Here is a 17,529-nt window from a genome sequence, read left to right as displayed (position 1 = left end):
TGAAACAAATAACGGTGTTATTGATAGAGAAAGGATGGGCATCCACTTTGAGGTTGATTAGTCAGGTCCATTCTGGAGAAGTGATATTTGAGCTAAGAGAAGGCAGCCTTTCCCACATCTGGGAAATGGCATTCCACAAAGAGGAAACACATAAGAGGGGGAAAAGTTTGGAACAGTGAGGAAGTAGAAAGAAGGCCAAGGTGACCAGAGCCAAGTTCTAATGAGGAAGTGTGGTACAGATAAGGTTGAAGGGGCAAATAGAAATCAGATCCCATAGAATCTAATAACAAGGTCGTGGTAAGGAATTTGGATTTTAATCTAAGCTCACTATGAAGGTATTAATTTATTTTTGTACTGAGAGAACAACATAATTTAGCATATCACTAAATATTTATTTTCTTCACTGTATTTGTACTGTAAAAAATTATTCACTTAGGCATTGCCTCTCCCCATTCTAGAATGAAAGTTTATGAGCACAGGGATCTAATTTTCTTCACTGCTGTATTCCCAGTTTCTGCACACTCTTCCATAAGTATTTGGTGACTGAATGAGTGAATGTTTTATAAAAGTTTACTCTGGCTATTTGGGGAATTAATTGTAGAAAGGCTAAGAGTGGAAAGGGAAGCTAGTCAAAGTAGAAAATTATGATGTTGGCTTGGTTTAGGGTGGGTCTCTGTGCTGATGGAAATGAATGGATAGATTTGGGATAATATTTGGAGGTGGAGCTAAATGCACCAGATCGATTTTAAGTGGAGGTGAGGGAAAGGCAGGAATCACACAGACCACTCCTAGGTGTTTTGCTTAAAACTCCGGGTAGATGGTATGCCATTTACTGAGCTAGGAACCATCATGGAAGAACAGCTTTTTGGTGAGGATGAGGCACGGGAGTGGTGGTGGTGGTGGTGAGGAATCAACTGCTATGTTTTGGACATGGGAAGATGCCTAGCTGATGTTATATGGAGAAGTCCAAGCAGGCAGTTGGCTCTATAAGTCTGAATCCCAAGGGAAAACGTCAAGTCTGGAGAAATAAATTTAGGAGCTGTCAAAATATAAATGGTACAATGGAATACGATCTAAAAAGCATTTAATTTAGAAATACTTTAAATAGTGTGCGTAATTCCTTTACATTCAAGAAAAGTGTGGAGTAAGTGCAGGATGGGAAATGTAAATCTCTTGTATTCTCAGGTGGATTCAACTCCTGATTTCCTCTCCTAGTGGGAGAATCTTGCTGTTCCATTTGTGTCTACTCTGAAGAATAAGTATTTTTCATGAAACACAGTCCCTAAGTGAAAGCCCCAAGTACTTCACCCGTTGCTTCATAAAAACAGCTTATCTCAACATGGGAGGAAAAGAATTGACTTAAAGCTTATTAGGAAATGAAGTGTTGGCAGTTCAGCACATAAATATGGCCACAATCATGTATAAAATCAACATGTTTGAAACCACAACTACCAGACTTTGTAAGTGATTTAAGGAATTTCCAAGAATAATTCTACTTCATGAGTTTTCTTCTCTTTATGCGCTGACTTCAGAACCCAATCCCTATGTCAGTGGTGACATATCTAAAAGCATGATCATGTGGCCAACAGACACATGAAAAGATGCTCAACATCACTCATCATCAAGGAAATGCAAATCAAAACTGCAGTGAGATCCTACCTTATACCTGTCAGAATTCCTAAAATAGAAAACACAAGAAATGAAGTGTTGGTGAGGATGTGCAGAAAAAGGAACCCTCTTGCACTTTTGGTAGAAATGCAAATTGGTGCAGTCCTTGTGGAAAACTGTATGGAGGTTCCTCAAAAAATTAAAAATAGAACTACCCAATGATCCAGGAATTCACTACTGGGTATTGACCCCCAAAATACAAAAACACTAACTCAAAGGGATACATGCACCTGTTTATAGCAGCATTGGATGGAGCTAGGAAGTATAATGCTGAGCAAAATAAGTCAGTCAGAGAAAGACAAATACTATATGATCTCACTTATATGCTAGATTTTAAAAAGCAAATGAGCAAAGGGAAAAAAATCAGAGAGATAAGGCAGGAAACAGACTCTATTTTTTATTTATTTTTTATTTTTTATTTTATTTTTTTAAAGATTTTATTTATTCATTTGACACAGAGAGATCACAAGTAGGCAGAGAGGCAGGCAGAGAGAGAGAGAGGAGGAAGCAGGTTCCCCGCGGAGCAGAGAACCAGATGCGGGACTCGATCCCAGGACCCTGAGATCATGACCTGAGCCGAAGGCAGCGGCTTAACCCACTGAGCCACCCAGGCGCCCCAGACTCTATTTTTTAAATATATATTTTAAATTTGGGGGTATATTTTTTTAGTTAAAAAGAGTTGCATGCTCTACCAACTGAGCCAGCCAGGCACCCCAACAGCCTCTCAACTATAGAGAACAAACTGATGTTAACACAGGGGAGTTGGTAGGGAAGGGGAATGGCACAAATAGGGGATGGGGATTAAAGAGTAAACTTGTTATGATGAAAAAATAAAATAAACCATAAAAAAGCATAATCATGAAAAGGCAATCACTTAGAGATATTGTGTGAATAGAGAAGAGGAGGGGACTCAGGACTGACCCTTAAGAATACTCCAATATTTAGAGATCAGGTAGAGGAGGATAAACCTATAAAAAAAAAAAAAAGTCTGAGAAGAAGCAATCAGTGACAGAAGACAAGGAACATTGTATTACCAAAGCCAGAAGAAACTTTCAGGAAGAAGGTAGTGATAAGCTGTTTCAAAGGCTGTTGAGAGGCTGAGAAGGTTACTTGTGACCCTGATAATATCAGTTTTAATGGCATGGTGGATGGAGATGATTGAATTGATAATGGTGGTGGGGGGAAACTGTGATGAAGCCAACGCTTTACAAAGGTTTAGCTGAGGGCACCTGGGTGGCTCAATCATTAAGCCTCCAGCTCTCAGTTTCTGCTCAGGTCATGATCTAGGGTGGTAAGATCACACCCAGTGTCAGGGTCCACAACCAGAGTCTGCTTAAGACTCTCTCTCCCTCTGCTCCTCCCCCATTCTCTTTGTCTCTCTCTCTCTATCAAATAAATAAACAAACAAACAAATAAATCTTTTAAAAAAATATTATTCTGGATTATATTAATAATCCTTCACACCTCTGTTCTTGCAGAGCAATGAATTGTATAGAATGTTGAGTGTATGCTATATATTTTACTTTCACGAGCATGTAGTTGGTGTTAAACAAGTCTGAGTTTAAAGACCTCCCAGCCTCTCCACCTAATAGCTGTGACTTATTCAAATTAACCTGTCCAGAACTCATTTCCTCATCTGTTAAATGAGGATCATGAGACTTATTTCAGGATTCTTCTAGAATTAACTTAGGCTACTAGGCAATGGTGTATAGTGCAAAGCATGAACTGGGAGTATCAGAAAGACTTATAAGTGAGTCTAGTTGTAGTTACTGATGTGATAATCTTAGACAAGTTATTTCACTGGTCTGTGCCTCAGTTTCCTCATTGGTAAAATAGGGATTATACAATTATAATATCTACCTTGAAGGCTAGGAATAATATGATTGTTCACCACACAGGGCTCAACATGGTAGAAGTGGGTCAGGATACTATATAAATACATTTCCTAATATAGAGAGATTATAGCCATTGAATAAAACATTTGGAACAAAATCTCATATACAGTAGGTGTTTAGTAAATATTAGCTCTTTCCCATCTTTTGGCCCTTTCTCCTAGTTGAGTAGCTCTTGACCCTCACTGCACATTAGAATCCTTTGAGGGGCTTAAAAAACAAAACAAAAGATGGGGTGTCTGGGTGCCTCAGTTGGTTGAATGTCAGACTTTTGTTCTTGGAGTGATGAGTTCAAGCCCCACACTGGGCTTCACTGGGAGCCTACTTAAAAAAAAAAAAAAAAGAAGGAAAAGGAAAAACAAAAGAAAACAAGGTCCCAGAAGTTCTGGTTTAATTGTTTTAGTGTAGCAGGCCTATAATCTCTGAAAGCTTCTCAAGTGATTTTTTTTTTTTTTTTGTCAGAGAGAGAGAGAGAGATCACAAGTAGGCTCTCTGCTGAGCAGAGAGCCTGATGCGGGGCTTGATGCGGGGCTTGATCCCAGGACCCTGAGATCATGACCTAAGCCAAAGGCAGAGGCTTAACCCACTGAGCCACCTAGATTCCCCTCTCCTCAAGTGATTCTAATTGCAGTCAGGGTTAAGACTCACTGCTGGGGTGGAGGGAATGCGCACAAGGCATGAAAGTGGGTGGGAGATACAGGCTTCCAGTTATGGAATGAGTAATTCATGGGAATAAAATGTACAGCATAGGGAATATAGCCAATGATACTATAACAGTGCTGTATGATGACAGACGGCAGATACTCTTGTGGTGAGCATAGGGTAACATGTAAATTTGTGGAATCACTATGTTTTATACCTGAAACTAACATAATATTGTGTGTCAACTATTTTCAAGAAATTTTTTAAAATCATGAGATGTGAAAAATTTAATATATATATTTATTTATATATGTAACATATATTAAAATATCTAAAGAAATATTAATATATGTAATATAATCGAATACCTTATACATTCATAGTTCAATCAAGTAGATAACATCTGGTCTCATTATGTCTTAAAATACCAGTTCCACTTCTTTTCTCTTTATAGCTCCACACTTTATTCTGAACATTTAAAGTAATCAGTATGTATTTGCCAAATTAGTGAACGTGGAGAAATAGGAACTCTCATGCACTGTGTTGAAAATATAGGAATTTGTGTTAAAAACATAAAAATGGGGGTGCTGGGTGGCTCAGTGGGTTAAGCCTCTGCCTTCGGCTCAAGTCATGATCTCAATGGGATTGAGCCCCGCATTGGGCTCTCTGCTCAGTGGAGAGGCTGCTTCCCGCCCCCCCACCCCGCTTGCCTGCCTCTCTGCCTGCTTGTGATCTCTATTCTCTCTCTCTGTCAAATAAAAAAATAAAATCTTAAAAATAAAAACATAAAAATGATTCAGCCACTGTGGAAAAAAATGTGTTGTTTCCTTTAAACACTAAACATAGAATTACCATATGACCCAGAAATCCTACCCCTAGATACATAGCTAAAGTAACTGAAAACAGGTACCTAAACAGCTACTCAAATATATACATGTACAAGCAAATTCATAATAGCACTGCTCAAAAAAATTAATGAATAAATTTACATTTAATGTTTGAAAAAATAATCACTGCTAGAATTATCTTCTTGAAGCCCAAATGGGACCATGTTGTTTCCTTTTATTTTTTAAGATTTTATTTATTTATTTATTTATTTACTTGTTTGAGAGAGAGAGCATGAGCAGGTGGAAGGGCAGAGGGAGAGGGACAAGCAGACTCCCCACCAAGCAGGAAGCCTGATGCAGGGCTCAATCCCAGGACCCTGAGATTATAACCTGAGCCACCCAGGTGCCCCAACCATGTAGTTTCTCTGCTTAAAAACCTCTCATAATTGTCCATTGTCTACTGAATGTAGTCTGTACTCCTGTAACTTGTATGCCAGGCCCAGAGCAATGCTTCTCCATCCTCTCAAGAAATAGGACACACTCCCATGAATAATTTCAGCTTGGGTTCAGCTCCCTCTCTTCCCCCCCTTTACTTACCAGCCATATGACCTTAGGCAAGTTATCCTCTCTAAGTTTTAACTTTATCTTCTTATTTTGGCTTTGCTTCTTCTAACTCAGAACCTTTGTGTGTATTTTTTCTTTCCTTTTGGAATGTCCTTTCTCCTTTTCCTCCATGACAAACTCCTTGTTTTATATCTAAAACAAAACTCAGTTTTATATCTCCTCCCCTCTGTGAAGCTTACCCTGAACGTCCCCTCCTTGACATAGTCTATCTTCTTTCCAGAAGTTCTCATGCTACTTCATAAATACCTCTATTTTAGCTCTTTTCTTGTTGCATTGTAATTATGCTTCCACATCTATCCCATGTCAGACTTTAAGCTTTTGGGGGGACTGGGCCTGTATCTCAGTTATTCTCATATTATGTTTGCTTGGCATGCAGCCTATTTTATATTAAGTGCCCAGTAAATCTCGTTGAGTTAATGAGATGAAATAAAATAGACAAATATCCCTGAAATTGCCAACCTTGCAGATTTATGAGTGGACCTATGTCTTTTGCTTGGTGCTTTGTAATAAATTGGGGTTGAATAAATAAAGTCAAATGGAAATTGTTGGACTTCTATCAATTCTGATCTTGACATGTCCAGGTGACTCATTAAGGGACCATTTCCTCTTGGGAAAAAACAAAACAAAACAATTTAGAACCATTGTCAATAAAAGTGGCAAGGAAATTGAATCATGTTTTGTATAACTGGAATTTCTCCAAAAACCAGTATGGTCTGACTGGTAGACACACATGGTTTCTCAACTGTAGCAAGTGAGAACACGAAGTCTGGACAGCACTATAGTAGGAGCTACTTGGGATATCTTGTTTTTATGAACAGCGTGATCGCACCATGCCTTAAAATTATGTTTTTTAAAATATTTTTTTCCTTCTCCACTCCCCACCTATCATACCCCAAACATTGTGGTTGTTGTTTTCAGTGTGCTTGGCATGGACGAGGGCTTATAATACACAGAAGGATTGGACACAGTCCTTGCTCTCCAGTAGCTTCAAGTCTGCTAAGGGTAGAGAGCTCTTTTCAGACAAAGCAAGAGGATTCTGTAGGTACAGTAGTGTAAGTTATAGCAGGTAAGGAAGTAGTCTCTTTGTAATGGCAGGATGGCACGGGCTTTCTGGAAAGTTAGGAAAGGTTTATAGAGGAGAAAAAGTTGGCCTACCCTTAGACAAGACATGTCAAGTTATTTTAAGTAAGGGGAACAGAAGCAACAAATATAAAGAGGTATGAAAAAAAATCCTGTTGTGTTTGGGGATCTGCTAGTGGTTCAACAAAGCCAGAAGTGAATAAAAACAGAGAACAAACTCGTGGTTGCCAGAGGGGAGGTGGGTTGGGGGACGGGTGAATGGGAAGACTATACTATCATAATGAGCATTGTGTAACATATAAAGTTGCTGAATCATTATATTGTATACCTGAAACTAATATAATACTGTATGTTAATTATACTGGAATAAAAAAATAGAAGCTTAGTGCAGAGATCTAGTGGTTTGTCACACAGAAGAAAGTGATCAGCCTATTACATTCTAATACACCTCCTCTCATGAACCTCAAGTGTAAGGCTATCCTAGAAGTCATTTCATTCTTTATATCCTTCACAGAAATTTCATAGTTGGGACCAAAATAAAACAAACAACAAATCTTTTTGTTATCAATATAAAATATATTAAATTGCCCTACTTCTGGATGGAAAGACACATGACATAAGTCACTTATTGACATGAGGTTATAAATTCTAATAATTAAGAAGTTCATATGAATAATTTGCATGCATTTGTATTAATTTAAGTAAAAAAGGTGGAAGCAGATAATGAAGCAAAAGATGGAGTTGGATGGTGGGTAACGACTTGGTTCCATATCCATTATAGGATACCAAGGAGTGTTGACTTGATCTTGTAAGCACCGAGCCATTAAAGGATGTTAACCAAGTGATATAAATGATTTTTAATTTTACAAGATCACTCTAGCAGCAACATGGAAGGGAGGCAAATCTGAAGTCAGAGACCAGAAGAATATTGCTATAGTTAGTCTAGTGAAGGGCTAAGGCAGTAGCAAAAGGGAAGAGATTAAAGGGGCAGAACTAAGGGACAATAAGGAGGTAACATTGATAGGAATCCCTTAGTGACTGGATGTAGGCAGATGGGTAGAGGGAAAAACCTAAGATAACTTCCATGTCTCAAATTTCTGTGACTGAGTGAGGATGGTTCTGTTTGTGGAAATGGAGAATATTGGATATATTGGCGAGGTTTGTGTAAGGACAATATAACCAGTTTAGTTTTGAGTAGGCTGAGTTTGAGATTTTTGTGGGATACCTGAGTGGAGTTTCTAAAGGTCATGTGGAAATGGGAATTATTTCTTTGCAAAGGGAACTAGAGACTTCTAAATCACAGCTTCAGGGGCTTAATTAAAACATAAGTTGGGGTGGGGGAAGGAAAAAAATAAAAGCTGGGGAGACGGTGATTGGACAAAGATAACAAATCAGCAGCCACTCACACTTAGATGAAAATCTCACTTTCCCTGGAGCTAAATTTTCGATGTCCAATTCTCAAGATTCAACAATACTATAGCAGGTTAGAGATCCAAATCAAGGGGGTACCTGGCTGGTTCACTTGGTAGGGCATGGACCTCTTGATCTCAGGGTTGTGAGTTCAAGCCCCAAGCTGGGACTGAAGCCTAGTTGAAAGGAAGGAAAGAAAGAAGGAAAGAAGGAAGGGAGGGAGAGAAGGAGGGAGGAAGAGGAAGGAAGGAAGGAAATCCAAATCAAGTACTGTAAGAAATCCAAATTTTTATACTTTTTGGGTTTTTTTTGCCCTCGAGAGTCAACGGAGTGACTTTTTAGTCTTTAATGCAAGTATGATGCGATGTAAAAGCAACCCCTCAAATACTCTTGTAAGCAGGACAGAATTCAAGTAAATATCACCAGGACCAAAGCTGACCTCACGGTGGCACTCCAGACTTACCAGAATAAAGGCTTCTGGAATCACGTCACTAACATGTAAATAGATGGTCCCCATTGAAGTCAAGAGTTGGCATAAACACTAGGTCCATAGACTCCCCAGTCAAACTTCCTGGGGAGAATTTACAGGGGAGGATATGCTTTTCTGATTTTAAGATTTTATTTATTTGAGAGAAAGAGAGTAATTGAAAGAGAGAGAGAGAGTGCGCACGCACGAGCGAGGGGTGGTGCAAAGGACTCTGGGGAGTCCAACCCCAGAACCCTGTGTTCATGATCTGAGCCAAAGGCAGACTGAGCCACCAAGACACCCCTGCTTTTCTGGTTTTAAATCAGCTCTGACCTGAGGTTGAATCAATAATTATAGGTGTATAATGTAGCAGAAGGTAGCCATCAAAAACAGAAATTCCATCAGACTTTACGACAAAGCAAAATAATATCCACATTATCCGTTTTAAATAGCTACCATTGATCGGTGCCTATTGTAGGCTGCACACAGGTCTGGTACTTTTCATATTAGAAGAGCTCACTGAAGCCTCACAACAACCCTATGAGATTAATAATTATTCTTGTTTTTCTGAAGAAGAAACTGAGGCTCAAAGACGTTAAGTGGCTGGCATCTGAAATTTTATAGATAGTATGCAGCCAGATCTGAACCCAATCTGTGTGATTCCAAAACCTGTGCTCTTTAAGCAAGTCTGCATTCCTTCATCTTAGTGATGCCAAGATAAGAGCAATAACAAATGAAATGTGGTTTTCTTTGGGTATAGATGTTTGGCAAGAGGTGATTTCAGGGATACCCTATTTAAGGGGGTCTGGTGAGGACCCCTGTTGTGAATCTGAAGCCTCTTCGTGAAACTCTTCCCCACATATGAGAAACATACAAGGATATTTAGAGTCACACATGTGTCCCACAAGGTACTTATTAATTACAAAGAGACAAATTTACTGTGGAGAATCCTTGTGGACACTACGTCAACAAAACTATAAAAATATAAATGATTCAGCAAATGTGGTAAAATACCAATATTTGTGCCATAAAGAAATTCTTTTCCTTTTATAGTGGAAAAAAAGAGGGGGGACAAGGGAGGATTTGTTGACATCAGTCAGCAGTGGAGCAGAGGAATAATTTCTATCTTTGATCTTCATCTGTGAAAGCTCAGATCCCACAAAGGTTTCCAAATGAAACATTTACCTTTTTAAGGGGTAGGGGAATCCTAGACTCTATATAAAGGAAGACTCCCAAAAGAAAGACATAAATAATAAAACTCCAGAATAATGGTTTTATACTGACCATAGACTACAGAGGTGGGTGTTGGTTGTCCTGACTTCTACAGTGCTTAATCAAGAGTATCAAATCATATTTATAAAGCATTTTTAAAATGCCTTACAGACTTCAAAGCTATAAAGCTTCTCTGCATCTCTGAGCATTCATGCCCACATTTTGTGTATTCTCAGTCTAAGATAATTACCAATCTGCCTACTTTTAAAAGAACTATTCTTCTAGTGAGAAGGAATTGGTGTCTGAAGAGCTTTTTGTTCAAAATGTCGGTGTTTGCATGATTTACAGTGTAATTAACCAGCCTTGCAGCACCAGCAAACTGGCTCCCCTCACGATTCATCATGTTCCCAGTGACTTCAGATCATCAACTCTGCTGGGAGGAAACCCCTCCTCCTTAGTGATGTAAAAATATTATGTCACCCCCATCGACAGAATGTGATCTATCCTTATATACCTATTGTTTTTCAGATCTAAGGGATTTTTTCCTTGATTATTTTTGACACTACCCTTGGTGCTAAATATCTAATTAAATACACACATACAAAATCTAATACTACTTAAGAAGAATGTTGTCATTCAATAGCTTATAATCACTAGGACACATTTGTTAAGATATAATTGTGTAGCAAAAAGGCATAAAAGTCTAGTAGCCCAGAATCTAACGTAAGAATATCTCTATGGATAAGTACATAATGAATATCATCATAAAAATGACTTTAAATCTCTACATTAAAAACTTATTAGTTATCTAAAAACTTCAAAAGTGTTTACTTTTGGCCTAGTAATCCTACTTCTAAGAATTCACCCTAAATTTATACCTCCAACAATATGGAAATACGTGGGCACAAGGTCAATTATTGCTACACTGTTTGTATTTGCAAAATATTGGGAACCATCTAAATGCCCATGTAGAAAAGAGTGGTGGAATCAACTTTGGTACAAGCACATAGCAGAGCACCTATGTGAGAAAGAATGTGATACATGTCTGCAAACTGATATGGAATGATTTCCAGGGATATACTGTTTAATGAAAAAAGCAAAGACCAGAAGAATATAGTATGCTACCTTTTCTGTAAGGAAAAAAAGGGGGGGGGGAAGGGAAGTGAGAAAGTAGGCATGAGCTTGCTTTTTGACCAAAAAGGAAAACAGCAAAGATAAACCAGAGACTAAGAGACTGGTTATTTACAGGAGGTGGGTGGGAATGTGGCTGAAAGGGTGAAGGGTGTGGATACTGAGAAGAAGTTGGAAAGTGATGTTTTTCCTGCATGTTACTTTTTGTACAGTTCTATCTTTTAGAGCCATGTTAATGATGCATATATTTAAAAAATACATATACACACACAACTAGGGGAAAATCCTAATAATGGAATATGAACAAATCAACCTAAGTTTTGAATGAATAATATAATCACACTGAAATGCAGGTGTGGTGGGAGGGAAGGGGAGATAACTCAAGCCAAATAACTTGAGAATATATATTTTTTAAACTATATACTCTCAGACTAAAGGAAAAAAAAAAGGACTATAAAACCAACAATGGTTGTTTTTTGTCTTTGTTTGGTTTTGGTAGCAATTCTAAAACTACTTTCTGTGTATTCTGGGGTTGGGTAAATAAGTAAAAATATAATAGACAATGGGATTCAAACTTCTCACTGAAAAAAAAGGGGTACAAATAGGAAGAGAGAGAAGAGTGGAATATATCCTATAGTACTGGATTAGAATTGGACAAGACAGTATGAACTCATGGCTTTTTTAAAAAAAAAGATTTTATTTATTTATTTGACAGAGAGAGAGATCACAAGTAGGCAGAGAGGTAGGCTCCACGCTGAGCAGAGAGCCGAATGCGGGGCTCGATCCCAGGACCCTGGGATCATGACCTGAGCTGAAGGCAGAGGTTTTAACCCACCGAGCAACCCAGGTGCCCCTGAACTCATGGCTTTTAATATAGATAGATATGGGTGTGTGTATATATGCATATAATTTTTAGCTCTGTCTACTGAGAAAGTGCAGAAGCAATGATACCCCAGGAGCAATAAGCAAACCTAGAACCCAGAACATGGTTTCTAAATTCCATTTGCTCTTTGGTGAATTGCCTGATTCCAGAGCTAGAGCTGGGAAAGAATAAGTTTAATATCATATTATGCCTCATATTAAGCTGCTAAGTTAGCAAATGCTCGAAGAATGGTGCGATATGTCCAGATGATAAAGAGTCATACTGAGGGGCTCCTGGGTGGCTCAGTGGGTTAAAGCCTCTGCCTTTGGCTCAGGTCATGATCCCAGGGTCCTGTGATCAAGCTCGACATCAGGCTCTCTGCTCAGCAGGGAGCCTGCCCCCCCACCTACTTGTGATTTCTGTCTATCAAATAAATAAATAAAATCTTAAAAAAGGGGTGCCTGGGTGGCTCAGTGAGTTAAAGCCTCTGCTTTCAGCTCAGGTCATGATCCCAGGGTCCTGGGATCGAGCCCCACATCAGGCTCTCTACTCAGTGGGGAGCCTGCTTCCCTCTCTCTCTCTGCCTGCCTCTCTGCCTACTTGTTCTCTCTCTCTCTGTGTCAAATAAATAAATAAAATATTTTTTAAAAAATCTTAAAAAAAAAGAGTCATACTGAAAGTCTCCTACCAGCCAAATCTGGGACAATTAAGCATAAAAATAAAAATGATAGTAATGCATTATAACCCATGGAATAAAATAAAAATATACAAACAAATAAATAAGAAATGTGTGAGAAGGGAAAGTAAGTCTTTACAGTAGAATGTCAGCTAATATATGTGCTGCCGAAGCGAGCACTAGAATGTCAGCTAATAAATGTATAAAGAATGATGGGATTAGAAAATCACTATTTGGCAGAATGCCTGGGTGGCTCAGTTGTTAAGCTTCTGCCTTAAGCTAAGGTCATGATCTTAGGGGCCTAGGATTGAGTCCCGTATTGTGCTCCCTGCTTGGCAGGAAATCTGCTTTTCCCACTCCCATTCCCCTGCTTGTATTCCCTTTCTTGCTGTGTATCTCACTCTCTGTCAAATAAATAAATAAAATATTTTTTAAAAAAGAAAATCATGATTTGGCAACTATCATTGTAATAATTGAATCATTAGTGGATGATTTTTAGCTTTGCCAAGCTAGTGGGTGAAATTTGGATGAGAAACAGGATATATACATAGTCACAAAGTATGTTCTCACAAGATATTTATTAATTACAAAAAGAAAAGTAGTAAATTATATAGTGGTAAAATATGTATGGGAAATCTTGGTGAGAGGTGTACAAGAATACTTTTGTACTGTTTTTACAATTTTTGTTAAGTTTGAGATTATATAAAATTTTTAATTATATAAAAATTAAAAATTAAAAAGAAGTGGTATTTAAGGAGTTTCCTAAGCTACAGCAAGACAAAACTGTCATCGATGTATAGTGAGTTGATTCTGTCTGCTCCTTAGCAGAATAGCTTATGAAAAGCCATCATTTGGGGGTAAGGGAGTAGTGCGAGGTCAAAAACTCTATTAGATGTTTCCTGAACAAAATTAATTTTTTTTCTTTTTTTTAAAACTTTTTACTATATTTTTAAAGTAGCCTCTACCTACACCTTACATGGGGCTTGAAATTACAACCCCAAGATCAAGAGTTGCATGGTCTACTGACTGAGTCAGCCAGACATCCTTAAAAATATTTTGTTTTTAAAAAGATGTAAGTCTGTTCAAAGAGAGTTTTTTTTTTAATTTTTTATTATTTTTTTAAATTTATTTATTTGTCAGAGAGAGAGCGAGCGAGAGCGAGCACAGGCAGACAGAGTGGAAGGCAGAGTCAGAGGGAGAAGCAGGCTCCCTGCAGAGCAAGGATCCCGATGTGGGACTCGATCCCAGGACACTGGGATCATGACCTGAGCCGAAGGCAGCTGCTTAACCAACTGAGCCACCCAGGTGTCCCCAAAGAGAGTTTTTTATAGCAATTTTTAAAACTCCCTGTTATGTACCAGGTACAAATTTATTTCTAGTTAGTAAAAAAAAAAACCAAACAGTTGGATGAAGATTTCAATCCCAGGAGACCTAAGAATCAAAGATATCAAACAGTAAAGGAATGGAGTAGTTTCTGTTCTCCTCCAAGATGGTAAATTTAAATAGAAATTTATGATTATTATGGCAGTTATAAAGTTTTCATGTGACTGATGCATAGTCATACTCCAAAACTGTTTTTTTTCCTATTACATACTATTCTATTACATATTAGTAAATATAAGATCATTAAAAAGAACTGTCCTGGGACAGGGGACCCTGAGGGCCTGAGGAGCCCACTGCACTTCCAAATGGTTTGAACTTTGAGCCTCTTGTAGTCCTGAGGAACAATTTCACTTTCCTCAAGTTTATGACACCCGAAACTTGAACAGTTGGAGGTTTACGCACTTTGGGACCAGTCAACACTGTGCAGAGTTCAAAGTGCTAGGAGGCAAGAGATCCGAATGGCTTCCAATGGAAAGACAGAGACAAGCAAATTAAAGGAGAATTTAGAAGAATGGTTAGACAGCAATTACAAGATTTGGTGGAAATGCAGAGAGGAACTTGATACCGATGACTATGAAGAAACCAAAAAGGAAACGGCAGCAACTAAGTGAATTTAATGATTTACTGAAGAAAATTATGCCTGGAAATAAGACTTTGGGAGATGAGCCAAGCTGAATGCAACTGGCTAACCAGGCCTCTATGAGCCAGGCCTTTTAAACCCCAGAGGTCATCAGATTACTTGAAAGAAACAAACAGGTCAGCTTCAGACAAGGTTAGCAGAGATGGATAGAGATCTCGTGGTAGTAAAGCTGGAAAGAGGCCTCTACTCTCAACAGAAAGGGGGAGATACTAACAGCTCTCAGGACATGTGGAGGGAAGCTGAGTACAGATGGCGAGGCCTTCTTATCAGCAAATGCAGCTGCTCTACTTGGCCAGTTTGAGAAAGTCTCTCCAGACCTTGGCTCTGGAGACAAGGTTCTTGCATTGGCAAGCTCTGAGGTTGAAAAAACAAAAAAGGGACATAGTGTGGAAGCTTGGTACATGGAGTACATTTTTGCTGCAAATGGCCATTTGTCTTCTAGGGATTTCAAATCATTGCAAGGAAAACAGAAGATTCTTGAAATGCATTGATACCCTAAGAAAAGGTGACAGAAAAATATACTCGTGGTTTCTGTTCATACCCTTCGTTATTGTGCTTTGTGTAGGGCTGTCTGTCTGAGTGATCCTAGACTTGTTGGGATTAGGGACCCATTAGGCCTTATTCCTTATGTCTTGGGAGTTTGAGAAAGAACAGAAAATAGTTTCTCTGCTTATGTTTATTAAGCCTCCTTTTTGGTTTTTGTTTTGTTTAAAGCCTCCTTGGTTTTTGTTTGTTCTTAAGATTTTATTTATTTGAGAAAGAGAGTGAGAGAGCACAAGCAGGTGGAGGGGCGAGGGAGAGGGAAAAGCAGGCTCCTCACCAAGCAGGGAGCCTGATGTGGGGCTTGATCCTAGGACCCTGGGATCATGACCTGAGCTGAAGGCAGACACTTAACCAACTGAGCCATTCAAGTACCTCAAGCCTCCTTGTTTTTAAATGCTGATAATAGATGAAAAGATGTGAACTTAAAAAAAAAGAAAGAAAGAAAGAAAAGAAAAAGAGAACCATCATGGTAGCTTGGTAATGAGGTACTAATACTACTGTGACAACTTGCTAGATATTCTTCTTCCTTTCTTTTTTTTTAAAAGATTTTATTTTATTATTTTTTTTTTCAGGGCGCCTGGGTGGCTCAGTCATTAAGCATCTGCCTTTGGCTCAGGTCATGATCCCAGCCTCCTGGGATCGAGCCCCGCATCTGGCTCCCTGCTTGGCGGGAAGCCTGCTTCTCCCTCTCCCACTCCCCCTGCTTCTGTTCCCTCTCTCTCTGTGTGTCTCTGTCAAATAAATAAATAAATAAAATCTTAAAAAAAAGATTTTATTGTTTTTTTAAGTAATCTCTACATCCGACGTGGGGTTTGAACTCACAACCCTGAGATCAAGGGCTGCACGCTTTATCAACTAAGCCAGCCTGGTATCCCCACCAGATACTATTCTAAATTCTATAGTCTATTCTATATTCTAAATTCTATTTGTGATTTGCGTATATTAATCCATTTAATCTCACTGTGACTCTGCATAGTAGATACTGTTATTAGACTCCATTTACAGTTGAGAAAATCAAGGTTCTCAAGCTTTCTTGATTCACTGTGGTCTTAGTGGATCATCAGTTTTTTCATGGTAATTGACACCAGAAGAAATAATTAATAATCTCATTCATACATTGTTAGATCCAAATAACTTTTTTTTTTTTGAGAGAGAGCATGCGCAAACCAGAGAAGGGATTGTGAGAGAAGGAGAGAGAGAATCTCAAGCAGGCTCCACGCTCTGCGAAAAGCCTGCCACAGGGCTTGATCTCAGAACCCTGAGATCATGACCTGAGCTGAAATCAAGAGTTGGTTGTTCAACCAACTGAGCCACCCAGGTGCCCTGTTAGATCCAAATATCTTAAATATATTTATGATTTCACAATTTAGTAGCCATTAAAAATACAAACTAAAAAAGCAAATAGTATTTCATTTTTAAATAATCAAATTACTTGCTAATGGGATATGTAAGCCTGCTGCACAGCTTCAGAGCTCAGATTAGACAGTGTCACTCTCATTTCCTGCTCTGTCCTGATATGCATGCAGTTCTTGATTTCATCAGAGCAACTGCAGGGAACCCAGCTTTGCAAAGATATGACACCAAAACCATGATCCACCTCATACTAGAAGGTGACATAATTTCTTTTTTTTTTTTAAGATTTTATTTATTTATTTGAGAGAGAGACAGGGAGAGAGAGCATGAGTGAGGAGAAGGGCAGAGAGAGAAGCAGACTCCCCGTGGAGCTGGGAGCCCGATGCGGAACTCGATCTCGGGACTCCGGGATCATGACCTGAGCTGAAGGAAGTCGTCCAACCAACTGAGCCACCCAGACATCCCAATTTCTTTCTTTCTTTTTTTTTTTTTTTTAAAGATTTTATTTTTAAGTAATCTCTAAGCCAATGTGGGGCTTGAATTTACAACCCCAAGATCAGGCTGTACTGACGAAGCCAGCTGGGCACCCCTTTTTTTTTTAACTCTTTTTTTTTTTTTTAAAGAAGTTCACATAATTAAAAAAAAGATTTATTTATTGGGGTGCCTGGGTGGCTCAGTCAATTAAGCATCTGCCTTCAGCTCTGGTCATGATCCCAGGGTCCTGGGATAGAGCCCCACATTGGGCTCCCTGCTCAGTGGGGAGCCTTCTTCTCCCTCTGCCTGCTGCCTCCCTGCTGTGCACGCTCTCTCTCTCTGTTTCTTTCAAATGAATAAATCTTAAAAAGAAAGATTTATTTATTTGAGAGAGAGGGAGAGAGTGGGGGCCAGGGACAGAAGAGAGAGAGTCTTAGGCAGACTCTATGCTGAACACAGAGCCCAACATGGGGCACAATCTCACAACCTCAAGATCAGGAACTGAGCCAAAGCCAAGAGTTGGACCTCCAACTGACTGTAAGACCCAGGCACCCCACCCCGTAAGTACACATAATTTCTAACAGATGTTGAGTTTCACTGTGATGCCCTTAAAATTTTAAAATATTCTATGTTTCTAATAAAGGAC

At 38.9% G+C, this 17,529-nt stretch overlaps 1 pseudogene; it reads left to right on the top strand.

Annotated features, from left to right (window-relative positions):
* Positions 1-14,328: 14,328 nt before the first annotated feature.
* LOC116576914 lies at positions 14,329-15,004 on the top strand (annotated as a pseudogene).
* The last annotated feature ends 2,525 nt before the right edge of the window (positions 15,005-17,529 follow it).

The sequence above is a fragment of the Mustela erminea genome, chromosome 18 (genome assembly GCF_009829155.1).
Source record: "Mustela erminea isolate mMusErm1 chromosome 18, mMusErm1.Pri, whole genome shotgun sequence".
In the NCBI taxonomy this organism is placed as follows: domain Eukaryota; kingdom Metazoa; phylum Chordata; class Mammalia; order Carnivora; family Mustelidae; genus Mustela; species Mustela erminea.
The sequence above is the reverse complement of the archived record's forward strand: the minus strand, read 5'-3'. Positions and strand labels throughout refer to the sequence as shown.